Here is a 27,437-nt window from a genome sequence, read left to right on the forward strand (position 1 = left end):
ATTTGGCCCGTTGAGGGCATATTGTGTATTTTGGGTGCATATTGTGATTTATGAATGAGATCCCATTATTATGGAGATATATTCGAGCTATTTGGCATGAGATGGTCTTATATTGTGAATTAGCAGTTTTGTCATAACGGATTCTTTTACTGGGATATTGAGTAATGAGAATGTTATTTGATGATAAATTGGGAGTTATTGAGAACAGGAGGAAACTCTAGGAGTTTTGACTATAATGTCCCCGGGGGTGTTTTCGGGACCCCGAGCCTTAGGTTTTATTTGAGGTTACTTAAGCTTGAAGTAGCTTGTCAGATAGAACCGTACGTTAGGAAACCTCTTTCTCTTTTCCCGTTAGTTCATTTTACCATTCGAAGCATTCTCGAAGAAATCTCGAGTTCTAGGAGTCGGAATCAAGTGAGGATCAAGGCATAGCTATCCTAGGAAAGATTAGAAGCTTCTTGACCGAAGGATTTGACGAGAAACAACCCAATCAAAGGTAATCTAAGTTTTAAGTTTTGAGTTTTTAGAGTTTCTAAGCTTCAAATTGGATTTTGTGAACCGTTGAGTTTTTGGTTCATTTGAGCCTCGAAATTTGATAGTTTTGGATCATTGGGAAGTTTGGGAACTTTGATTTTTGGATTTGGAAGTGTTTAGGTATGTTTTTGGAGGGTTCGGGATGAAGGAGGTTGAGTTTGTGGTTGGTTCTGGGTTGGGGGTCGCGACCCTGTTCTTGGGCGCCGCGGCCCTAGTTTGAAGAAGCAGGTGAAGGGTTTTGGCCTTGTTGGGCGCCGTGACCCTGGGTATGGGGCACCGCGGCCCTTGCTCCTGGTGCGGCTGGGGGCCTTGGCTCAAGGTGCTAGGGCCGCAGCTCTTGGGTAGTTTTGAACCCGTTTGAGTGTTTTGACCACGGGAGCATGGTTTTAGGCCTCGGGATTGTTCCTACTACCCGGATTGGTGGGGATTGATGTCCCGGAGGCTGGATCTTGGTTTGGGAACCTTTGTTATTCATTTTATTGATGGTGTCCCATATTTGGTTATGACTAGGTGACCGCTAAAGGGCTAAAAGTCAAATCATTCTCAAGGGTCGTTCTTTTATTCATTCTCGCTCGTATTAGAGGTAAGAAAACTGCACCCTGTGTATATGACATGCATGATTGTTGTTAAGGCAAGTTGGTTGATAAATGTGGACATTGATTGCATATTAAATGCTTAGCAGAGCTTGCTTAATTGTGTATGGCACTGATTAGTCAGGGACGGCACTGGTTGCATATTACTGATCTGAGAGTCAGAAACGGCATAAGCGTCCTGAACGCGGGGCCGATTAAAGATTAGATCTAATCGACATCAGCGTTGAATGACTCTAGGGAATTAATGCTGGACCGACCCTAAGGTCGATGAAACTTATAAGCGCTTGACTAGTCTAAGACTAGTTACTCAAAGCCAGGGCCTAAGGCCTAGGTGACAGCTTGTCACATGGCTAGGGAGCAGAATCCCATGGTTATGACTCTATGGTCATGTGGTAGGTTATGTTGGTGACTAGTCATCATGCACCTATCCTGTTAAAGCTAGTGAAAGGTTCACTTATTTGTAAAGCCCCGGTGACCCTATCGTCACATGTCTATTGGGAACGGAACCCACCTTAGTTACTTTTCAACTGTCACTCATCTGTTTTGGACTGTAAGTCCTGAATGATTATTATGATCATTGTTGATATTATATTCATGCTATATTGTGTTTTCTTGCTAGGCTTTGGCTCATGGGTGCTATGTGGTGCAGGTAAAGGGAAAGAAAAGCTCATTCAGCCTTGAGTGAAGAGCTTAGGTGGTGATGTGTACATATGCGGCCGCTTGACCACCACGGCCAAGGAATTCTCAGAGGGACTAGGGGGTTTACCCTATTTTTGTCGTTTAGGTCGGTGGGTCGTAAATTTGAAACAGTAAGGACCATTTTGAGTTGTAAATAACTTGTAAACGTTTTGATGGGCCCATGAACTGTTTTATGTATTAAATAAAATATATCCTTTCCTTTTGATTGGTTTTTCCACCTTAGCCTGTTAATAAAACTAGAAGCACGTTTATAACCAAAGGACTCGGGTAGCGAGTTAAATTTCCAGTTCACCGTAACTGTTATGGGGTAACCAAGGCGTTACACCTTCAATGGTGCCTGCAAAGGTGATATCACCCTCTAGTGTGAAACTTCTATCGACTTTATAGTTTAAGAAGGGTGTGAAAAAATGGGAGCCCACTTATGTAGCGGTACCCGCTGTGTTCAAAGAAACAGTGGAAGAGATTGTTCCACTTGAAATTAAGAGGGTCTTGAAGACATATGGGGACGTGATGCCAGATAAACTCCCCAAAGCGCTACCAAGAAGGGGGATTGATCACCAGATAGAGCTGGTGTCGGGAGCGAAACCCCCAACAAAAGCGCCTTATAGAATGGCACCCCCCGAGCTAGAAGATTTGAGAAAGAAACTAAAGGAGTTATTGGAGGCAGGCTTCATCAGACCGTCAAAGGCGCCATTTGGCACAACTGTGCTATTCCAGAAGAAGCACGATGGGAGCTTGAGACTGTGCATTGATTATAGGGCTCTCAACAAGGTGACAGTTCGCAACACCTACCCCATCCCTTTGATCGTTGATTTGTTCGACCAACTAAGTGGAGCCAAGTATTTCACAAAGTTTGACCTGAGCTTGGGCTATTATCAGGTGAGGATCGCAGATGGGGATGAAGCAAAGAAAACCTGTGTTACTCGATATAGAGCATTTGAGTTTCGAGTTATGCCGTTTGGGTTGACGAATGCACCAGCCACTTTCTGCACACTGATGAACCAAGTATTCCATGAGTATCTAGACAAGTTTGTGGTGGTGTACTTGGATGATATCGTGGTTTACAAGCCCATGATTGAAGAACACCGAGAACACTTGGCACAAGTGTTTCAGAAGTTTGAGAGAGAGCCATCTATATGTGAAGCGCGAGAAATGCTCATTTCGACAGGAGAGCATCAAGTTCCTAAGCCACGTTGTGGAACGTGGCCAAATTCCTATGGACTTGGAAAGGGTGAGAGCAATCCAAGAGTGGAAAGCCCCCACAAACGTGAAATAACTACACTCTTTCCTAGGCCTAGCCAACTAATATAGACGATTTGTGGACGGCTATTCAAGAAGAGCGACACCCTTGACCGAGCTGTTGAAAAAGGGTGTGACTTGGGCGTGGACTGATAAGTGTGTCGAAACATTCAGGAGTTTGAAGGAAGCCATGATGAAGGATTCTGTTCTTGCCTTGCCAGATGTTAGCAAGCCCTTCGTAGTAAAGACGGATGTGTCATATTATGCTTTGGAAAGGGCACTGGTACAAGAAGATCACCCGGTAGCATATGAGAGTCGCAAGCTGCCCGAAGCTGAGAGGCGATATACTAACCAGGAGAAGGAACTCCTCGCGGTTATCCATTGCTTGCGGGTGTGGAGACATTACCTGCTGGGGTTAAAGTTTGTGGTGAAGATAGACAATGTATCGGTTAGTCATTTCCTTACCCAACCTAAACTGACCCCTAAGCAGGCTCGATGGCAGGAGTTCATGGTGGAATTCTACTTCCGTTTCGAGCACAAGGCAGGACGCTTAAACCAGGCAGCCGATGCCTTAAGTCGCAAAGCAGAATTGGAGACTCTAAAGTTCTTGGCTAGTTTGTCAGCTAGCGTGGTGAACACTCCACTCAAGGAGCGCATCAAAGAAAACCTGAAGAAAGACTCGGTTGTCAGAACCATTCTGAAGCTCGTGAAAGAAGGCAAGATTCGCCAGTTTGGGGTGGAGAATGATCTTCTGTGGGCCAAGGGGGTTGCATGTATGTTCAAAAAGCTGGAGATTTGCGCAAGACATTACTGAGTGTCATGACACCTCGTGGACAGGTCATCCAGGGTGGCAGAGGACGCATGCCCTCTTGAAGCAAGGATAATACTGGCCATAGATGCGAGATGATGTAGTGGAGTACACCAAGACCTGTCTCGTCTGTCAGCAAGACAAGGTCGAGAAGAACAAGACACCTTGGTTGTTGGAGCCATTGCGAGTCCCAAGCCGACCATGGGAGAGTGTGTCGCGTGACTTTATAACCAGCCTACCACTACAACAATATTTAGTATATATTACATTAAAGAATAACATATATTTAGAAGTGCTATTATTAAGTTGGGGAATTAAAAACACATGGATCTGAATAGTGGGGGATTAAAAACACACGGATCTGAATAAGACATATTTTGGCGCCATATGACTAAAACTCAGGCGCCAAAATGAATTTCTACCAAATTCCCTTTCTCTCAACCTTTCTCTCAGCCTTTCTCTAAGTAACCCTTTCTCTCAGCCTCCATCTCTCACTCACGAAGACTCACTCCACCCTCTCCGCCCTCACGAAGACTCACTCCGCCCTCTCCGCCCTCTCCGCCCTCACCGCCCTCACGAAGTCTCTCCGCCCTCAACTCATCTCTGCCTTACGAAGACTCGCTCCAGAGTGGAGCTCTTTCTCCGCCTCACGAAGTCACGCTCCAGAGTGGAGCTTCTCTACCTCACGAGTTCTCTGCCTCACGCCCACTATCTCAGGTTCGTTTCTCTCATCCCTGATAATACAAATTGTTGGCTGAATGTTATAGATTGATATGATAAAAAACCCATCTTTGATAGAAACTAGATTGATATGCAATTTTAGATATTGTTATGTTCAATGTTCAAGAGAAACAACTATGAAGATTATAAGTCAAGAGATAAAAAAGATGTAGAGATCGAGTCATTTGAACTTGCAGTCTTGCAGGTCCCGTAGCTTGCTCTTGCAGGTCAGCCCTCTCTTTGTACCAAGTTCTCCTTTGCTCTATCAATGGAGGATCCTATTCTGTTATGAGAAATACCTCAAACCCACCAGCTGTTTCACTCATTCTCAGGTACACAAATTAGGCACCTTTACTGTTTTCATGTTTCTTTTGCTTAATTAACTTCTTTTATGTTTTTTTTTTTACTTTGTTCACATTTTTCATTGGTTTTGTAAATCTTGTATATGATAGAATACAGTCTTGAATGGAAAAATAAAATTGCACTCTTGTAAATGAATCAGGTGGTCTCATAATTTAGTAGCGTGTCGTACTTGCTGTGCTATATGATGACTTATCATATGATGGTATTCTTAAATTAGGTTTTTCTTGTTTGACCTTTTTAAATCTGGTCTAGATGAAAAATGGTCTCTTTTCATTTCCAGATCCTAATAAAATATTAAGATGTGATCGAACAATTCAGTCTTTTGCTAAAACAGGGAAAGATTTATGCTTAAAGTATGTATTAAATCTGTGTTGGTACATGCACCTCATAAATGTATACTTGATATTCTAGTGTAAGGCACGTGTGCACGGGTTCTTGGTTTCCTTTAAGTCTGATATCTACAACTAATAAATAATATTAATGACTACATAATGCCAACAAATGTATACATAAATAATAACCAGGCAATTAAAATATAACAAGTTACAGAAGTCTACTTGACACATGTTTATCTTATAAACCAGAAGTACAGTTGATGAATTTATAAGTTACTAACTTGCTCTCGACAACCTTTTGTTTCTTGCTAACCTACATGCAGTAAAACACTTTACTTGAACCTGGTTAGGCCATTGTAACCCATGAACACTATTTATGTCTTCCCAAGTTGGTATCCTAGTGCAATATGAACCTTAATTTCAGGCCATCAAACAATGAAACCATTTGAACAATTTCAGAAATTTCAAGTCAAATTCTTTAACTTAATTCCACCAAATAGAAAACCCAACATCATGATTGCTTCAGATCTCAGGAACCATGTAGAATAAACCAATAGCTATCTATACAAGAAAAATTTATAACTAAGAATTGAAACTCATTTTTAAAAAATATATCATATAGACAAATGCATATACCTGTTAAGGATCATTGTAGCCAAGAAAAACTTGGAAAACATCACTGTCAAGAGGCATGTCTAATGTTTTATGACCTTTCCTAACAAAAGTGCTTGTTTCACTTCCATTACAGATCAAGGAACCAACAAAAAACTAGTACTAAAATAAAGTAACACACTATTGAAGAATATTAAGTATTATATTTTAAAATAAGAAGAATATTCAGCAAAATACGAATAAACAAAATTAAATATCAACAGCTTGAATGAAAGAGCTTACACTCTAATGTTCTACCAAGGCTATTGTTAGGGAAACTCTTTTATGTCATTAAAAAAAAAAAAAAAAGAGAAGAAAAACTCTAGTCTTTTTTAATCAGGTAAGTGATCAAATAATGATAGAATTTTTTAAATAACCCAATAAAAATGACAATACACAATGACAATACTGTCAATGCATGTATATGGAAAGGTTCACAACACACCAACTTATAGCTATCAAATTGATTCAAACAAACATTATTTGAAACTGGCATGATGGATGGTGAAATTGAAAGCATTTAATCATAACTTTTACAAATGAAAATGGGTGGTTAAAAGAATACATTACACTGTAAAATAAGCAGGCAGACAAGCTCTGAAATAATTTGGTACCAAATAAATATAGAAGCTCCTCCTAGTTATGTTAAAAAGATAGTATTCTAATTATTTAAAACTAAATATGTATTAGGATTATATTAATTTCATGACAGGTTGATAATGCAATTACAGAGCACATATAATCCAAAAACGTAGAAAATGAAGTACTTTCTCAAAACTTTTTTAATTAATATCATAAAAACTAAGAAAATGCAATTACCATGGTGCTTAAATATCTCACATACACATCACTTTGAGTAAATGAATAGTTTAGCTCAATAGTTGGCCATTATGTTTGTGTGTGTGTATATATATAAGCAAACCATAATGACATGGCCACTCTGAGCATATAACCATTGAATTCATCACTTTAATTTTTTGTCTACTGTTTTTGTCCATATAAATTGGCATAAAACAATTCAGTAAATGTTAGAGTCAGCACACTTGGAGCAAGCTAATGAAACCAATATATAATTAAGCAGCAGCACAAAAGAGAATATACGTATATAACTAAGTTAGACTAAAACCAAATAAATTTAGGATGTTTATAACTAAGTTAGAGGTAACAAATAAAACCACTAACTAGATGAATCAATAGCACTAAGAAGAAACAGAAGAAAGGTTAGTCATAATATACCACAGATAGTACCTAGTCTCAATAGCACCATAAACTAGCAATCTATCTTTCTAGACTTGTACAAGAATCCCAAAATACAACACTCAGCACAAACACTCAACATTTTGCTACTTTTCCCAGATCCCCATCCAAAGAACTAATAAAATAGAGAGGATAACTCCAAAAAAATTATAATTTTAATCTCATATAATGGCATGGAAGCCAGCTACTAATATATTCAAGAAAAATTATTTATTTGCTATAATTTTTCTTGAATATATTACACATTTTTATTTTTATATATAGGTCATTTGATCGTAAAAAAATTGTGTGACGACATTGTTTCTAAACCATGAATTATAATCTAATGTTTAAGATTAAAATATTCCTTTACTTCTTGAATAAATAAAAATTATTTATTTTTAGGCTTTAAATGATCTTCTTATATATATTGAAAATAATAAATAAATGAGGAGCACTTGTTAATTTAAAACTCATTATAGCAACAATGTATTCCATCTAGTATTACAATTTATTACTGACAAGTCTAAAAACCAGCAATTTTACCCAATAGAGTTGATAGGCTGAGGAAGTGGTAAAGGTCATGAAAAGTTAATACAAAATAATATTTACCTTTAATCTTAATTTATAGGAATGATGATCTAGACTAAACCCAACTTTGGGTCTTTCTTTTTCTTTTATTTTAAGGGGAACCCAACTTTGGGTCTGCTTTACACTAAACACGTATAGAAAGCATCCACTGAACAATTTAAACAGTAAGAAAAATAGTAAGAAAAATCTCTTCAGATTCTGAAAACAGTAAGAAAAATAGAAAGCCCAATATTTCTATGCAATATCACTCTCGTAAAGTTTAAACCCATCCACTGAATAGTTAAGCCTTATTTTGATTGTTCATATTCCAACTTTTATTTTTGGTTGTTTGAGCTTGCTTGCCTGTTGTTTAGTTTGTTAGTTTATCATACATGCTTGTTTAATATCTATTGACAAATTTTAATTTTGTATTAATCTTTTAAGTATTGATTATATTCTTTAGGTTGGGGATCGAATTGGCAAGGAGCATTGCAAAGGTAATTTGCAAGAGGTACGGAATTTTTTTTTTAAAATCTTATTATTAATATCTTTAAAATGTTAGAGGAGTTTGAATATCTTAAATATTCATCCATAGAGAAGTAGGTTCTGAGATTAAAATTGTGTGCTGCGGTGATAACAGGAGGTTGAAAACTTGTGTGTATTAGAGAAGTAGGTTCTGGAAAATTTGTTTGTGTGCTGCGGTGATATAAGGAAGAAAACTTATTTTGTGTTGTTTGAATTTTTTGACTTGGTATTGATAGATGGTTTGGTAAGCTTTTATATGTATAGATTAGATTTTTCATTATATGTATAGATTAAAATTTTCATTTAGTCATATTGTTTTCATTATTTCCATATGTATAGATTAGATTTAATTGCCACAACCCAAGCTAAAATCTTGTCTTTGATCCAAACCCAATTAGTTAGTGGCTACCATTTTAGAATCTGATTTTTAAATTAAAAACAACACTAGAATCTCTTGAAAGCTTAGTGAAACTAAAGTACTAGAAATTAGTAATAGATTTAGACCAAGAAATCTTTAGTCGGACTAAGAATCATGGTACTAGAAAATCAAGTAACTGCTATAACATACAATTAAAAATCTCAGCACTAGAACAATCAAAACCATTTGAGCTATAAGGAATGAATTTTAATAGGTAAAAAAAGAAAAAGAGAATATATAAACTTTAGAATGAATGAATCACTGAGATGATCTTATCATTGATTCACTATAGCATCTGGTTATCATTATAGCATATATATAATTAGTCATCATGATTTGTCCTACACGTGATGCATAAATTAAAGCAAGGATTTTGGAATGATTATTCATTGGAATTTAGAGTGTCCCACTAAAACAATTCTAATTAGTACTAATATTAAGGCTAATTCTTAACAAAATCCATTTAAAAAATCTGCTTTCAAAACAATAGAAAAAAGAAACAATATCTCATGATAGTAAATTAGTTTCCTACCAGAATATTACCTTCTCTTGTTAAAAAAAATTGATAGTTCCTCCATCCCTATTGCCAATAAACTATTGATTTAGTTCTTTCTATAAAATGACATGAAAATAAAAACATCAGTGGACAGTTGAAGCTAAAAAAATAACCTACTATTATTATTCTTCATGAAAGTGAACCTTTTAAACAGTAAGGGGCGCTAAAATGTATTCGATAAACAACCAGCCAAGAAGAAATAAAGAGAGAGACTATGAACCATACTTGAAACTTGTTTAATCATAACTTGCAAGAGGTATGTTTTCTTTTATTTTTGTTAAAATACTTTGCAAATGTTAGAGGAGTTTGAATATCTTAGATATTCATCCATAGTAAAGTAGGTTCTGAGATTATTATTATTGTGTGCTGCGGTGATAACGGAAGGTTGAGAACTTGTGTGTATTAGTGAAGTAGGTTCTGAGAAATTTGTGTGCTGCGGTGAGATAAGGAAGAAAACTTGTGTGTTGATTGAATATTTTGAATTGATAATGATTAATGGTTGGTTAATAAATATGGTTGGAATGTTTTCTGATTTTCTGTTAGTTATTTGATGTATATCTAATAAACTTCAAAAACCATAGAAATTTGAAAGTAGAATCGAAACCCATGTGGGGAAATATATTAGAATAATTATAGAAGTAGCTTCCTCCAATTCAAAAACTTGGGTAATAAAATGTAAAACATTTTTTAGTGCAAGGCCAGTACATAAAAAATTTTAGTTTGAATATATACATAAAAAAACCAAATACAAAAGAAAGAGTAACATCCCATTAACAAAAGTACTATTTATGAGAAAATTCTCTGGATATTTTCCTGTTTAAAATTTATATATTAAGTGCAAGTCTTGTAGAATACCAAAAAAAAGTAGTTCTAGCATATGAAAAACAAATGCATACATTGAAAATAAAGAAAAGAACTAAAGAAGTTAACATGTTCCTTTTTTTTTTATGGAAAGTAAAGAAAAGAACTAAAGAAATTAACATGTTCCTTTTACTTAATTATTTTAAGTCATAACGGTACTTAATAACGCTATGGTAACTATATATAGTTTTAAAAAACCAATGTAGTCTAGTACAGACAGATTGATAATTCCATAAGAGTGGACCCTATTCATTTGATAATATGTTTTCAAGTGGTCGAGAAGAACATAAGATAACAGTCTAGCTTCAATCATTTTGGTTGGATCATTTTTCATTTTTTACCTTTTGATTCTTCTTTCTCAATGATTGAATGCTATTCATACGTACCTACAAATTATGATTACTACAAAATCAAAAATAAATAAATATACAGCATTTGAACCTCAAAATTTGATTCAAAATATCTAGTGGATCCATCCAAAACAAATGTATATTCACAGTTCATGTCAACACTAACTATATATCTATAACTAACCATCACACAGTTTCAATTTATTGCAATTGTTATGGTTTAATTTTAGTTTTTTTTTTAATTTTAAATAATTTAAATTTACTTTTAATTAATTATATTAAGACACATGTATATAATTAGTTAGAGCACATATTTTGTCAAGTATTAAATCATCTCAATAAATTTGAACCCTTTAGTTAGGCCTTCAAATTGGGATTTAACTTCCTTTAATGAGTTTGAAACCTCTGTAAATAGTAGTATCCCTTTTGTATACACCTATAAAAGATTGGAGGATCAACTTAATGAGTGAAGGAACAAAATAGTTCAGTAGTTGATGAAAAATATGTTAAAAGCATCATAACAAACAAACAAAAAAATATTACAAGAAAAAATTTACATTCTCGATTTCATCCCTAAGAACATCATGCTTAAGTGAATGGCTGAGGTTGTGGTGCCACTTAACTACATTGAAAAGAAATGGTGCTTCGAAACAAAACAAAATAGCCCAACTCAACATAATATAAAAACAACATTTAACTTTTATTAATTCTTTGATCATTGAACCGCCAAAAAATTCAACCCATAAAAAAAAGGTAAAAAGTGAATTAGCACATAAGAACTTAATCATATCATCTCATGGCTCGACCATGTTACAATTTGTGCTTTTAGTCACTTCAATCTTACAGTTAAGCATGATATATAATTGATGGGGGATGCCAATTTTAGAGTGAAACTGCCAATATGATATGATAACTCAGTTCGAAGTTTTATCTTCTACTATATAACCTAAATCTTTATTTTTTTTAAGGTGTCATTTTAAAGAGATAGCTTTAAGGTGGTCTGTAACTTCAACAACAGTAGTCATCACAATTTAAAACTGGTTTCCAAATGCATTTTTCAAATGAAACATTAACAATAAAACACTTGGTTTATTCAAAAGAAAAAAAAACACTTGGGATGTGTCTCCAGGTCTAGGTGTTGGGTTGCATGCGGTAACCCTAATAGAAACAATAAAACATAATATACATTTATATTAGAAATTGAATATTGTAAAAATTTTCACTGGTAAACATTCAGGGTTGTCAAGTGACAACATCACAGCTTTAAACGTAAGAACTAACATTTCCTAATACATGCAACGCTTCAAAGATTCAATGAATTAATTTAAAAATTCTAAGCATTTTTTGGAGGAAAAAAAATGTAATATGCACTGTTTGATGTTTTAGGAAAAAAAAATGAATTAATTTAAAAATTCTAAGATTTATTTGTATTTTTTGGTTGAAAATGGAGTGATTATGTAACAGAATTAACGAACTAAGATGAGTACTTCTTCTAAACTCTTAAACACACCCAGTAAAGCTAAACTGGTCACAAACAACCTCAACTATCGAATGAATCCCTCCGCCTAGTGAAAACTGAATTCTGTCTTCTCTTTGATGTAGAAGAGAAGAAAAGAGAAGAGGAAAACAGAGTGTTTCTTGACTTTTCTTTGCCAGTTTTTCTTTTTTTAATTTTTCTCCCAATTTTTAATGACTAAATAAATGAGTTTGGAGAAAACCTCTTCCGTAGAAGATTTCATTATTTTTTTTTCTCACTATTTTTTATATTTTTTTCAACACTATTTATATTGCCACATTAGCTTTAATAGTTAATCATAAAACACATAAAATACTTTTCTTAACAAAATATTTCTAAAGAGTAATAAGTGTAATTTGACTCGTAATAATTGGCATCAAAATAGGGAAATTCTACTCGTTCTAAATTTGTTTAACGATTTATTGGTTGACAAAAAAAAATTGTTTTAAAGGTTAAAAACAGAGTAACAAAGTAGGTGTCATTGTACTATTGTATACGTATTAGTACTTGTTAGAAAAAAAAATCATATAATTCAAAAAGTGATATATGTTATAACACTATTTATCATTTTTAATTGTTTACTGGCCCACTTATGGTACTATATTTGAAAGACAAAATGCAACACATGGAGCAACTCATTGTTTCTTTAATGAAAAATCAAGTAAGTATTTTGATGCTGAAACTATTTTTTCATGTGGCTGAATTGCAATAATAACTAAGATTCATGTTTAATTTTTGGTTAGTCTTTACTTTTGTATTTTTTTAAATTTTGATGTTGAATTCATGTCTTTCTATCTTACTTGTAAATAGAATACATCTACTCAGAGTGAGGAGCAATCAAATGTCAATGTTCAATCAAATTCTCATGTTCATTCCACTCAGGTAATTATGATACTAATTATATGAAAATGATAAAATTTAAAACATATAATATTCAATATAAAATCATTTACTGCTGCTGAATTTGTTATATTGATATATTGTTAGAGTGTCAAGAACCACACATTTGGCTCAAAATGCAAAATATTAGATTGGATTGGATCTGGAGAAATTATTGCAGAAGGTTATTTTATCTCAAGTGACCCAAAGGATGAGGTTCACCATGTTCCTCTTGGGCCTAGTGCTATGAAAGTGGGGATAGATCTTGTGAGAAAGAATGATGCATTTCTGTGGAGGCCTTCAACAATTATGTCTACTATAGAAGCTGCTGTAGGTAGTATAATTGCATGGCCAGCTGATAAAGTTATAATTAGGTAATTAACTTTTTTTATGTACTCTTTTAGTTTACTATAACTTTAAGTTGAAACATTACTTATTTAAATTTTGTTGTAGCTAAACAAATGGACTCACAACAAAGACAAGTGCACAAAGGATGATGAAATGAAGGATGGAGCAAGTTTCACGCATGGTTTACTTTTGTGTTTCTTGTAATGTTTCTATTTTTCATTTTTGAAGTAAAAATTGTTCAAGATTATAAAACTTTATTATGTTATGCTTTCAAACTTAAGTTAGAACTAAGATCTCATGAAGTAGACACATTCATGCTTTGAATTAGTTATTGTTTAATGTAATACTTATGGTTTATCAATCTATTGAGAATTACATTTTATGATTAATTTTGAATTTTTTTTTTATCAAAATACAATAATGAAAATCTTTTAATTAAAAAAAAACCATATAAGAATACTTATCAAAATAAAATTTAAAATTTTATTACTATATGTTATGATTTAAAAACATATTATAAGCGTAAAAAATCATTATGGTTTATATAATATAACAAACTAAAAATGTTATCAAAATAATCAAATGTAACAGTTGAAAAGTGTTATGAAAAAAGTACAAGATTAAACTTCAAATTTATAACCAAAAACTCTATCTAAATGTTATTATTTGAATATTATAGCACCTAAAAATGTGTTATTGAATCGTTTAAGACAACACCAAACATAACATTCAAAAACTATTATAGAAAAGATTGGACTTTTAATAACAGGGGTGTTATATCCAAAAAATAGGAGAATGCATCCTAGGAGGCTAAGGAGAATGCATTCTAGGAGAACTAAGGGGAGTGGTCCTAGGAGACCCCAAGGAGGATGTGGTCCTAGGAGACCCCAAGAGAGTGATCCTAGGAGAACCCAAGGATGAGGTCCGAGGAGAACTCAAGAAAGTGGTCTTAGGAGACCCCAAGGAGAAAGTGGTCCTAGGAGACCCCAAGGAGGATGTGGTCCTAGGAGACCCCAAGGGTGTGTTTGAGGTAAGCCTCCCAAGGTTTCCTAAGTGTTGGCTCGAATGTGTCCAAGGTAGGTAGCTAAGGAGGAGGAGTCCTATGCAAGTCAAGAGTGGAGGCTTAGATTTTGACAAGGAGAGCCTACTCAATGTCCATGCTTGGGAGGTGCTAAAGGAGAATTCCTTGAACTTGTCCAAGGTAAGATGTCAAGGAGGATGCCTCGGACCACCTTGGTCTGAGGAGAAAGCCATCATGTCCGATCGGACATGTCATGGAGGAGGTTGCCTCAAAGTTGTTCAAGGTGAGAAACAAGATAATTGCCTCACCTACCCGAGGTGAGGTGCCAAGGGAGTTGGCTCGGACCACCTTGGTCCGAGGAGAGCCAAGCATGCATATACCACCTTTGGTCCAAGGAAAGCTTGAAGGAGTAATCAACATGCATGTGAGACTACGTCAAAGTCCCCAGAACAACTCTAGCAAGAATTGGTCTAGGCACCCGGGAATCTCTCATTTCTCACTCAAATTGAGGAATCAGTTGTATTTTAAACATTTATTGTAATATAAATATAAGATGAATAATAAAATATCCCTATCATAAGGGGATATCAGTTGAGGATCCCAGGCCTATAAATAGAGAGCTTATGGGATGAGAGATGGCTTCTTCTGCTTCTTCTTTCTAGAGAGAGAAAATTGGGACTGTGTATTCTAGAGAGAGAAAATTGGGTCTGAGTATTCTAGAGAGAGAATTCTTGTGTTTTTTCCATCCGTACTAAAGAAACTCAGTTGGCTCAGTCCATCTGATCTTGAGTACAAATATATAAATCACAACTCTAAGTGGATTAGGTTATTACCGATAATCGGGGCTGAACCACTATAAAAATCTCTTGTGTTCTTTAGTTTCTTTATTATACCGTCTGTGTCGTTTTTACATTCTCTTGAAGGTTTTTTGTATCTGACGTTCTCACGTCATTGGCTAAAAACGCAGTCAACATTTTGGTGCTTTCATTGAGAGCCTAAAGAGAAGAACAGACGGTCCCTGAAGCAAGATGGCACCTAAGAGCACCATTGCTGCTTCCAAGAGGACAAGCTCCTCTAAAGAGCCTGCTAGATCTGAAGGTCCTAGCCCACAATATCATGAGAATGAGCCTAGAGTCATGCTCGAGGACGTGACCCCAGGAGTTGAAGAGCTCCAAGAAGCCATGGGGGCCTTCCAGGAGGAGATGGCACAATTCCACGCTAGGCAAGAGGCGTTTGCTGAAGAGATGGCCAGGCAGAGAGCTGCGTTAGAGCAGCAAAGACACGATATGGAGGCTAGAAGCGAGGAGCTCAGACAACAACAGGAGGAGGTCGACCGAAGACATCGTGAAGCAGCACTTGCTTTAGAGGCAGCTACCCAGTTGGCCCAAGCCAGTGCCCAAGCTGCAGCACGAGGAGGACCCCCTCCAGGAGCAAGGACCACAGGAACTGGTGGTAAGAACAATGATAGACCAAGGAGGGGTGGTAATAACGCACCTGGTGAGGGAGATGGAGTCCGATCGCACACTACCTCAACCCAAGGGGAGCACTCTAGAACCCCCTCCAGAAGTCACCGATCGGGCAGTAAAAAGACTCCACCTGGGAAGGAGCAAAATAAAGCTCCTAGAGAGAAGAAGACCTCACAGTTCGAAGATGGGCATGGTAGGGATGAGGCTGATAGTCATCCCACCAACCAATCCAAGGAAAAGGAGGGGCACAACCCACAAGGAGGAGAAAACTGCCCAGAGCGCGCCAAGAAGCCTCCACTGCACCCCGACCAGCAGCGTAGCAGGAGAGGGGAAGTCCCGCGTAGTGAGCCCTCTGGAAAATCGAAGAATCTAAGGAATGTTATCACCGACAAGAGGAGGACCGTCCCAGTCGAAGGGCGAAATCTGGACCATCCTGCCAGTCAAGTAGAAATACTTGACGGTGGCGCTCCAGATGGTAATGCCCGACCAGGCGGTAAAAACCTTGGAACCTCATCAGTAGCACCAGCCATCCAAGCCCAGCTTGACATGCTAGCTGTTGCAGTGCAAGGTTTGTCGAAACGACCTTCCGAGATAGATGCGATCAACTACCGGAGTGGCAGCCCATTTTGTGCTCGAATTAGAGCAGCCCAACCACCAGCAAAGTACAAAGCACCGGTATTGCCAATTTATACAGAAAAGGCAGACCCGATAAGACATGTTGGGAAGTTTGAAGAACAGATGGAACTACTCGGAGTGAGTGATGACTATCGGTGTAGAGTCTTCCCCACCACCTTGACGGACACTGCCCAGGAGTGGTATTGGACGTTTAAACCAAACTCCATTACCTCTTGGGAGGCATTCAGGAAGGAGTTTTGTAGACAATTTAGTACTGCCCGAACTCCACCAGTTTATGCCAACGACTTGGCAGATATCAAGCAAGGAAAAGATGAATCTCTAAAGAACTATATACAGAGATTCATGAGAGAAGCTAATAGAGCAACCGCTGTAGGAGACGAGGGGAAGATGGTTTCCATATCTGCTGGGATAATTTATCGGAGTCCTCTATGGGACAGCATCCATCGCCATCCAATCTCAACACTTCAACAATTTCTTGACCGGGCGGAAAAATATATGAATTTGGATGATGCGATAGAGAAAGGGGAGAATGGCATAAACAACCCAAGCAGACCAACTGACTCTCCTAGTGATGGTGGAAGGAAGCATGGAAATAATGGGTCTGACCACCATGAAGAAAAGAAGGCAAAGGTGGATTCAAGTGAGAAGCCAACCAAGTATGAGCCTCAATTTACCAACTACACTACTCTCTCAACCAGTAGAGTAGAGATATATCTTTCTAGTCAAGAGGAGGTTCCTTACAAGAAGCCTCCACCCATCAGGAGAGAGATGAGGAAGAGAGACATGAATAAGTTTTGTCGCTTCCATGAAGATTATGGTCACGACATGAATGAATGCAACCACCTCAAGGACGAGATAGAATTTCTTCTCCGGTCGGGCAAGTTGAAGAAGTACCGAGCAGAGACACCCCAAGGAGAAGGAGGTAGAAGCAACTCCGAATTCAAGCGTCAAAGATCTCCACCCTTGCAACCTGGACCTGTGGACTTCACCGTAGACACTATATGTGGAGGTTCACCCTTAGCTGAGGAGAGCAACGAAGCAAGAGGAGAAGTATTCTGAGGAGGAGTGCTAGGAGCAGGAATCACTGGAGTGGCGTGCACATAGAGCATCGAAGGAGATATTATTTTTAAATACCGCTTTCAGAGTGGTGACTTGATTTCGAGTTTTTAGACTTGTTATTTAAGTTTGGTGTATGAACTGGTTATTTGCTAACCAGTCATTTTATTTTGAACAATTTTGGTTGTTTAAGACTCGTTATTAGACATGTTTTGTCCATATTAATTTACGAGTAATAAAAGAGACTACGCGCAGCATGGTCGATTCTTGCTACAAATATGCATGTGTGTTAGTTATCCGAGCAGTGTTCAACTGGTCGATATTTTCAAGCAGTGTTCAATTGCTTTAGTATTTTCCATATATTCTATGTGTTTCACGAGTAATTAATTGCTCGAACAGATTCGGTCAGGTAGCAAGTGACTAAGGATCTTTCAACCCTCAACCACCTGGGGGGCACATGGGGTATACTGGTATATAACTTAACACAGGCAATAAGAGCACGAGTTAATATATTTGTTTTTAGGCTGACTTGTAAATTTTCAAAGTCCAAAAAGGCCATTAAGCTAACTTGCTTGGCAAAGCTTAAGTAACTTGGAATTTTTAAAATTTCAAGTTAGGAGCAGATATTCGTGTGACCATAAACATCATGCTCATAAAATGTTAGAGCAATAAGAGTGTGAGAAAGTATACTTAGCATGGACTTATGAAATGTCTAGAATTTCTAAGTTAGAAAACTAAGTACCCATGTGAAAATACAAGGCATACACCTGAGTGACTTTACTCTTCACAAAAAACTTATAACTTTTTAAGTCTAGAGGAGACTTAGAATGTTTTAAGTTAATAAAGAGAAGTAAAGTATAAATGCCAACAACTACAAGTTTAGCTCATTAGGTGCAAAGTTTTCTTGCTCAGGAGAGCAGATACAACTTCCCTGGTAGGCTAAGCATGTATCACCAATCAACTTCCCTGGAGTAAATCAAACAAATGCATGCAAAATAAATGCTACATGGTGAAAATTTGTCTTTGGGAGGAGAAGTCAAGTTTTCACTAAGATTGATTGAGAGAAATCAATCTCTCAAAATAATTATTGGAGGTTCGAACAAGGTGCTTTGATGGTTTTTCCTAAAAGGTCCTAAGAGTGCCTAAAGGTGAAATGTTTGAAAAAATTATAGCATGGAGTATACCATGTTTGGTCCGAAAGGTGTGTCTAGTTCCAAGGAGAAGCGTCCAAATGGTGATGCTGCCAATGTCCGATCGGATGTGCATGCTTAGAAGGCTGGCTACTGTTCCATGCATTGCATTGCATTCATGTCAACACGGCTTATGCCTGTTTTTCCATGCTCACGATCAATACAGGTGCTTAAAGTGTTTGAAAAATGTGGTGTCCAAGCATACCTTGAGATGGCCGATCGGATGCATGTTGATCCAAGGAGCATCTCGCCTATGTCCAAGGATCTAGGCCCAGAAATTTTGTGCCTAAGGTGCTACATCCGACCAAGAGGAGCCAAGATGTGTTTAGCATCCAAGCGGTATGTCTAGTGCCTACGGTGTGCGGATCCAAGCAGCTGCATCCGATCGGATGGCCCTTGCCTGAAGAGTGCATGCCTGCCTTGTGTCTAAGAGTATATGCATCCGATCGGACACTCGTCCTAGCGGCTGTGTTAGTCCAACCAGCCCATGCATCCGATGAGCCAAGATGAGTCTGAGTAGTCTTGTGTCCAAGGAGCCAAGAAGTGTCCGATCGGACCTTAGTTTGAGCTTCCAAGATGTGTGGCTCGGACATGACCGAGGTGAGTTTCCAAAAATATGTAGCTCGGACATGACCGAGGAGAGCCAAAGCAATTTCCGAGCGGATAGAAGCTGCATTGTGTCCGATCGGATAGGACATGCCCGAGCGGATGCCATGAGTTTTCAGGTAGGACCGCGTGTGTCTAAGTGTTGGTGTCCGAACAACTAGGCTGCATCCGAGCGGAGTGGGGGGCATTCGTCCGAGCAGCTGCGTCTAGTCCGAGGAACCTGTGTGCGTCCGAGCCAAGAAGAAGCAGCTACGTCCAAGTAGATAGACCTTGGCCAAGGAGAGGCCACAAAAGGTCCGATCGAACCTTAGATTGGAGGAGCCAAATTCTTGGCTCGGGCCTTAGCTTGAGGAGTCCCTAGATGGAAAGCTCCGATCGGACAAGTTCGAAGGAAGATCATGCATGTGTGCCAAGGAGATTGGCTCGAACCTTAGCTTGAGGAGTCCCTAGATGGAAAGCTCCGATCGGACAAGTTCGAGGGAAGATCATGCATGTGTGCCAAGGGTCCGATCAGACATGGTTGGAGGAGCCTAGTGCTGGGCTCGGACTTATCCGAGGTGAGCTTCAAGGAAATTGGCTCGGACCCCTTTGGTCCGAGGAGAAGCCAAGTCATTGGCTTGGACCTTGGTTAAAGGAAAAGTCATGAAAGCTCCGATCGGACATGTCCGAGGAGAGCCATGCACGTGTGCCAAGGGTCCAATCGGACATAGTTGGAGGAGCCTAGTGCTTGGCTCGGACCTATCCGAGGTGAGCTTCAAAGTCATTGGCTTGGACCTTGGTCCAAGAAGAAGCCACAAAGAGTCCGATCGGACCTTAGTTTGAGCTTCCAAGATGTGTGGCTCGGACATGACCGAGGTGAGTTTCCAAAAATATGTGGCTCAAACATGTTGGAGGAGAGCCAAAGCAATTGCCTCGGACCCTAGTCCGAGGAGAAGACAAGGAGTTCACCCATGGTCCGATCGGATTCACCTATGGTCCGATCGGATCACAATGCTAAAATAGAAAAAGGGAGAATCAAAAGGATGGTTGAGTTCGATCACCGAAATTCTAATCCTAGCGCAACCAAATTGAAGATATTCAACAACCTGTCTATACGATGATAAAATAGACAAAGGGAGAATCAAAAGGAAGGTTGTGTTTTCATTATATCAAGAAAATGGAGTTTGAAGAAATCACCAGGCAAGTCCTGTCGTGGGAGTTTACGTGAAAGTTATCAACTAGATTGGAGTTTTTTGATGACCTTGAGAACATTTTGCTAGAAGAAAAGTTTATCATACGAGGAAAATCGTATAATAAACTTGGGGGGCAAATGTTATACCCAAAAAATAGGAGAATGCATCCTAGGAGGCTAAGGAGAATGCATTCTAGGAGAACTAAGGGGAGTGGTCCTAGGAGACCCCAAGGAGGATGTGGTCCTAGGAGACCCCAAGAGAGTGATCCTAGGAGAACCCAAGGATGAGGTCCGAGGAGAACTCAAGAAAGTGGTCTTAGGAGACCCCAAGGAGAAAGTGGTCCTAGGAGACCCCAAGGAGGATGTGGTCCTAGGAGACCCCAAGGGTGTGTTTGAGGTAAGCCTCCCAAGGTTTCCTAAGTATTGGCTCGAACGTGTCCAAGGTAGGTAGCTAAGGAGGAGGAGTCCTATGCAAGTCAAGAGTGGAGGCTTAGATTTTGACAAGGAGAGCCTACTCAATGTCCATGCTTGGGAGGTGCTAAAGGAGAATGCCTTGAACTTGTCCAAGGTAAGATGTCAAGGAGGATGCCTCGGACCACCTTGGTCCGAGGAGAAAGCCATCATGTCCGGTCGGACATGTCATGGAGGAGGTTGCCTCAAAGTTGTTCGAGGTGAGAAACAAGAGAATTGCCTCACCTACCCGAGGTGAGGTGCCAAGGGAGTTGGCTCGGACCACCTTGGTCCGAGGAGAGCCAAGCATGCATATACCACCTTTGGTCCAAGGAAAGCTTGAAGGAGTAATCAACATGCATGTGAGACTACGTCAAAGTCCCCAGAACGACTCTAGCAAGAATTGGTTTAGGCACCCGGGAATCTCTCATTTCTCACTCAAATTGAGGAATCAGTTGTATTTTAAACATTTATTGTAATATAAATATAAGATGAATAATAAAATATCCCTATCATAAGGGGATATCAGTTGAGGATCCCAGGCCTATAAATAGAGAGCTTATGGGATGAAAGAGGGCTTCTTCTGCTTCTTCTTTCTAGAGAGAGAAAATTGGGACTGTGTATTCTAGAGAGAGAAAATTGGGTTTGAGTATTCTAGAGAGAGAATTCTTGTGTTTTTGCCATCCGTACTGAAGACACTCAGTTGGCTCAGTCCATCTGATCTTGAGTACAAATATATAAATCACAACTCTAAGTGGATTAGGCTATTACCGACAATCGGGGTTGAACCACTATAAAAATCTCTTGTGTTCTTTAGTTTCTTTATTATACCGTCTGTGTCATTTTTACATTCTCTTGAAGGTTTGTCGTATTTGACGTTCTCACGTCGTTGGCTAGAAACGCAGTCAACAAGGGGCTATGTTAGCATTTTCAGAAGTGTTATCAATAGTCCCGGTTAGCAGTTTTTAAGTGTTATGAATACTGTTTTTTCTTGTAGTGTACCGAAGATAGGAGATTTAAGTGCGATCTTGGTGGTCGTGGAAAAATTCTCGAAGTACGCAACATTCATCCCGGTGTTGAAGTACTGTTCGGAGTTAGAGACAACACGACAATTCTTCAAGCATATTGTCAAATATTGGGGAGTGCCCCAGAACATTGTTAGTGACCGAGATGGGAGATTCACTGGGACCTTTTGGTTCGAACTATTCTGCCTCTTGGGGTCACATTTGAACATATCCTCTAGGTACCACTCACAGACAGATGGGCAGACAGAAAGATTCAATGGTTGGAGGTGTACTTGTGCCACTTTGTCCATCCAATCAGAAGAACTGGCCGCAACTACTTGATGTAGATTAATTTTGCTTCAACTCTCAAAAGGGTTCTTCATTGAACAAGATCCCTTTTGAAGTTGTTAATGGACAGTAGCCACTGTTGCCCCACACAGTGGACGAATAACATGATGGGAACCCACGAGCCTTTCACTTCACAAAAGACTGGAAGAAAACTATAGATATTGCCCGAGCTTACTTAGAAAAAGCCTAAAAGAGAATGAAGAAGTGGACAGATCAGAAGCGCAGACCACTTGAGATTAAAGCATGTGACTTAATATTAATCAAGCTGAGGCCTGAATAGTTGAGATTCTGAGGGGACAACATCAGACTCTTTTGCAAGTATGAGGGTCTGATCCTAATCATCTCAAAATTTGTCCTAACCTCCTATAAAGTCGACCTACCAACGTGGATGAAGAATCACCTGGTCCTACACGTCAGCAACTTGAAGCCGTATCATGAAGATCCAGCAAATCCAGAGCCCACCAGTCAACCAGAGGAGGAGGAGTCATTCAGCCAAGGAGCAAGTGTCAACCTGAAGAAATCCTGGCGGAGAGGACGGTCACCACTGACCGTCAAAAGCACAAGGAATATTTGGTAAGGTGGAAGGGACTTACGAATGATGAGATAAGCTGGGAGAGGGTGGAAGACTTGAAGAAGCTCATGCAAAAGATTGAAGATCTACAAGTTACTTCCTCGAGGATGCTGAAGAATTAAGTGGGGGAGAGTGTGGCGTGCTGTCCCTTTGGCACACCCACATGGGGCCATTTTCTAAGTGAGCATGCCTTAGTACTTGATTATTAGTCAATTCTTGCACCAAGCAACCTCATGGGGTAGGGTAGTTGCAGTATTGTAATTATTCATGTCTCCTAACACAAAAATCATATATGTTACTAGGAAGATCTTGTATCTCTAGAAGGCTCCTTATGGGGAGGTGACCTGGTGACTTAGGGAAGCATCATGGCCACCAGCAGATAGGGGCTAAAGTTGTGTAATTCCTTGCCCTATCAAGGCTATATATTAATAAAACAATGTTTATCCATACTTGCTCGTGTATGTTTCCTTATTGTCTATGTGTTACTTGATTGTTGTCCTCGTTGGGCCATCATGTGCCACTTGCCTTGTTGTATGCTTTTGTGTGGTGTGGACATTTTATGGAATTACTTGCTTTTTTCTTTCTCATACTTCGTTATTGCCCGTTGCATGTCCGAGATATTTTTGTGGCTAAGCACTAAGTTTGTTTGCACGCATGCGTGAGTTGTAGGCTGACTTGCTAGCTTGGAGTGTCTGCAAGTGCCGCACATTTCATCTACATGGAGTTCCCAAATAGCCGACCTGTGACACTTAGAAGCTTTAGAGTTTCAAGGGTTGCTTCACAAGTTGATTTATAGGGTTGCTATATGAGTTTCTTAGATGCTTTCAAGAGTTGATTTTTGGGTAGCTTTATCTTACGTGTTTCAATAGTTGCTTAACAAGTTGATATATAGGTTTGATATATTACTTGCTTAGGAGCAGAGTTTTAAGAGTTGCTTTCTAGGTTGTTTTATGAGCTGTTTGTGTGTTTCAATGGTTTCTTAGCAAGTTCATATATAGGGCTGCAAAACGGGTTGTTATATGAGTTGCTTGGGAGCTTTAGAGTTTCAACGGTTGCTTAAGAGTTTGAAGAGTTCCTCAATATGGTTGCTTTATGGGTTGCTTACGAGTTTCCATGGTTGTTTAACAAGTTCATATATAGAGTTGCTAAAAAGGGTTGCTATATGAGTTGCTTAGGAGCTTTAGAGTTTCAAGAGTTTCTTTCTTGAGTTGCTTTATGGGTTGCTTACGAGTTTCAAAGGTTACTTAACAAGTTGATATATATGGTTGCTAAAAAGGGTTGTTATATGAGTTGCTTAGAAGCTTTAAAGCTTCAATAGTTGCTTTCTGGATTGCTTTATGTGTTGCTTACGAGTTTAAATGGCTGCTTAGCAAGTTGATATATAGGATTACTAAAAAGGGTTGCTGTATGAGTTGCTTGGGAGCTTTAGAGTCTCAACGGTTGCTTAAGAGTTTGAATTGTTGCTCAATAGGATTTCTGTAGAGTTTCAATGATTTCTTAACAAGTTGATATATATGGTTGCTAAAAAAGGTTGCTATATGAGTTGTTTATGAGCTTTAGAGTTTCGAGAGTTGTTTTTTTTGTTACTTTTTGGGTTGCTTATGAGTTTTAATGGTTGGTTAACAAGTTGATATATAGGGTTGTTATATGAGTTGCTTAGGAGGTTTAAAGTTTCAAGAGTTTATTTCTGGGTTGCTTAAGGGTTTGAAGGGTTGCTCAATAGAGTTAATTACACGTTTCAATGGTTGCTTAACATGTTAATCATAGTAGTTTCGAGAGTTTTTTAAATGTTGCTTAAGAGTTTCAAGGGCAATGGTTATTTAACATATTGCTTATTAGATTACTTATAAGAATTATGGGTTGCTTAATAGATTCAATGGTTTGCCAACAAGTTTAAAGTGCCTTATTATGTTGATTTATAAGTTACTTGGGAATTTCAAAGATTTCTTAACCTCATAATTTGCTATTTACTATAGGTTGTTTAAGTTGTTGTAGGTTGTGGTTGGTTGAATAAAGATTTAATTATTGTATAATTTCATATTATATATTTTTAAAGCTACTTTAGGTTGAATAAGGTTGATTAGGTTGCATAATAAGTTTGCTTTAGTTGCTTTACCATGTTGATTAAGTTGCATGATGAGTTTCTTTACCATGTTAATTAGGTTGTATAATGATTAAATTGCTTTACCATGTTTAAAATAAAAATATATACTTGATTTGTTGCTTTGGTTACAGGAACTGGATAGCATTGTAATTATACTCCATCACAGGGGCCAATAGAATCAAAATAAAAAATAAGTCAACTTTGAAGCATGTGGAATACTCATTCCAAATAATTGATTGCTTAATAATTTTAATATGGATATATGTTGCTAATGGTTGATTTGAGACATGATAACAAATATCACTTCAAAGATGTGTCATATACATTAGAAGGGAAAGTAATATACATGACAAATTGGTAACCATAAGAAATCACGAGGAATGTTCTACTTGAAAAAATTCATGAATTTCGAAGAGTAATTTGCATGTGCTACAATTATCTCTAAATATAAGACTACTTGACAAATGATTTATAATTTTTTTTGATAATATATATATCAAGAAATAGATATATATCCTAATTGGATTCTACTAAAACAAATAGTAATTAAAAACTAGATTGGGCAATAATTTAAGCATATGAAATTAAGAGATGCAAAGCACTATGGGAAAAGCTATATGCTAAGGTAAATTTTGCAAACTTGATTGAAACCTTAATTCCAAATAATGTGCTTAAACAATAATTATGTACGTTAAGCAAATTAATCATTGCCATACACTGATCTAAAGTGAGGTTGCACTATAATCTTTGACATTACTACAAGTTGGTTTTGGCAAATTGTCAAGATTTACATGGTTTTTTTTATAAGGAAACAACTTTATTCAACAAGAACAAAACTATAGCTTCAATAACTCTACTTGAACAAAAGCAGATGCACACTTAGGTACAAAACCCAACCAAAAATTATTAACAAACTTTACACAAAACATACTTGAAAATAGCATGGACAACTCTTTTATCCTCCCTAAATAAAATAATTTTTTGCACATGAAAATTATCTAATTCTTTTATGTCTTCAATCACTGTAAACCAGTCGTTCAGATGCTTTTCTTTAACCACTAATGCCTTAATCACCAAAGCACAATCCAAAGAGATCTGGAATTGGCACAAACCCAACTGATCAGCCAACTGACGTCCCAACTTAATGGCTAAACTTTTAGCCATTTAAGCATAAAAAAATACCTGGCCTATACTCTGCTTGAGCTGCAATCATCCTTCCAGAAGAATCACGAGCAAGAACCCCAATACCACAACCAGTATAGTGTTTACCAAGAGAAGCATCACAATCAATTTGAATAATTTGAGAAGGAAAAGGCTGCCGCTTACAATGTTTTCTCAGACGAGGAGGACTTTGATCAGTGCTAGAATCTTTTAATAAAGTGATATTCCAATTAATAATATCATAATCACTAGGACCAAATTGATTATGTTAGATCTTGTTCCTTCGATTCCACACTGCCCATGATATAATACAAAAAGAACGAAATTCTCGAGTAGAACAACATACCACATTCTCAAAGTAAAATCAAAAGAATCATGACAATTTAAAGTTAAGCACTGGTATAATTTCACAGACTTCCAGATATGGTTAACTCCCACACAATCCTAAAGAGCATGAGCTATAGTTTCAATTTGACATTTGTACCAGTAGCCCCTATTCGAAAGATCCAATCATTTTTTGGCTAAATTGTCACTCACTGGAAGCCAATGGTGACAAAATTTCCACTAAAAATTCTTGATCTTGGGAGGTGGATTTACATGGTTTTTTTTTACTAAGCATTACTACTGTAATACAAATATTCTTTAATGAAAGAAAAATCCAAGCCAAGAAAATGACCAATATGTTATTTTAAATACATTTGAATAATTCTCATAATCATTATTCTAATACACACACCGTACATCCATGTATGTTATCTAACAATATCATTATGTATACATATGTTCATATCAATTGGTTATTCTCTCAACTGAAGATGGAAGTGGACCTATCAATTCGTTGTTGGTCAAACTTAAAATACTCAGATAAACTAATGATTCAAACCAACTTGGAAATGTTCCATTTAAGAAAATTTTGTCCATTATAAAAGTTTGAAGCTTCGCCATTTCTAAGATTTTAGGTGGAACTAAGCCAAAGAAAAAAAAGTAAACATATTCAAGAAGGAGGCAAACAACTTTCATAATATTAAGCCTTAACAGGGTGGTAAACAAAGAATCAACTGAAATCTCAGTGACAAAGTTTGATTTGGAATAGCAAACCCATTTAAATCACTAACCTTAATTGACTCATTTATGATCTTTCCATACTAAAAAATAAATGGGTTAGAGACAAATATGAACCTTGACCCGGATTTCTACTGCATAAGTGAAGCTCAACATCAACGTTGATGATGGAGGACCAAGTGATGTGTGTGGCAGGGATCTGGCTTCTCAAAAGTCAGGTGGTGATGATGGCTGCTGTAGAGAAAAAAAGAGAGAGAGTTTGTGTGGGTTGTAGGGTTCTTGGGTCTCCAAAATGCAGCGGTCATGGGTGGTTGCCGATGAGAAAGATGAATTGGTTTTGGCAAGAAAAGTGAAAGAAGAAGAGAAGTAGAAAATGGGTCTCGTTTTGGC

Source organism: Humulus lupulus, chromosome 6, assembly GCF_963169125.1.
Source record: "Humulus lupulus chromosome 6, drHumLupu1.1, whole genome shotgun sequence".
In the NCBI taxonomy this organism is placed as follows: domain Eukaryota; kingdom Viridiplantae; phylum Streptophyta; class Magnoliopsida; order Rosales; family Cannabaceae; genus Humulus; species Humulus lupulus.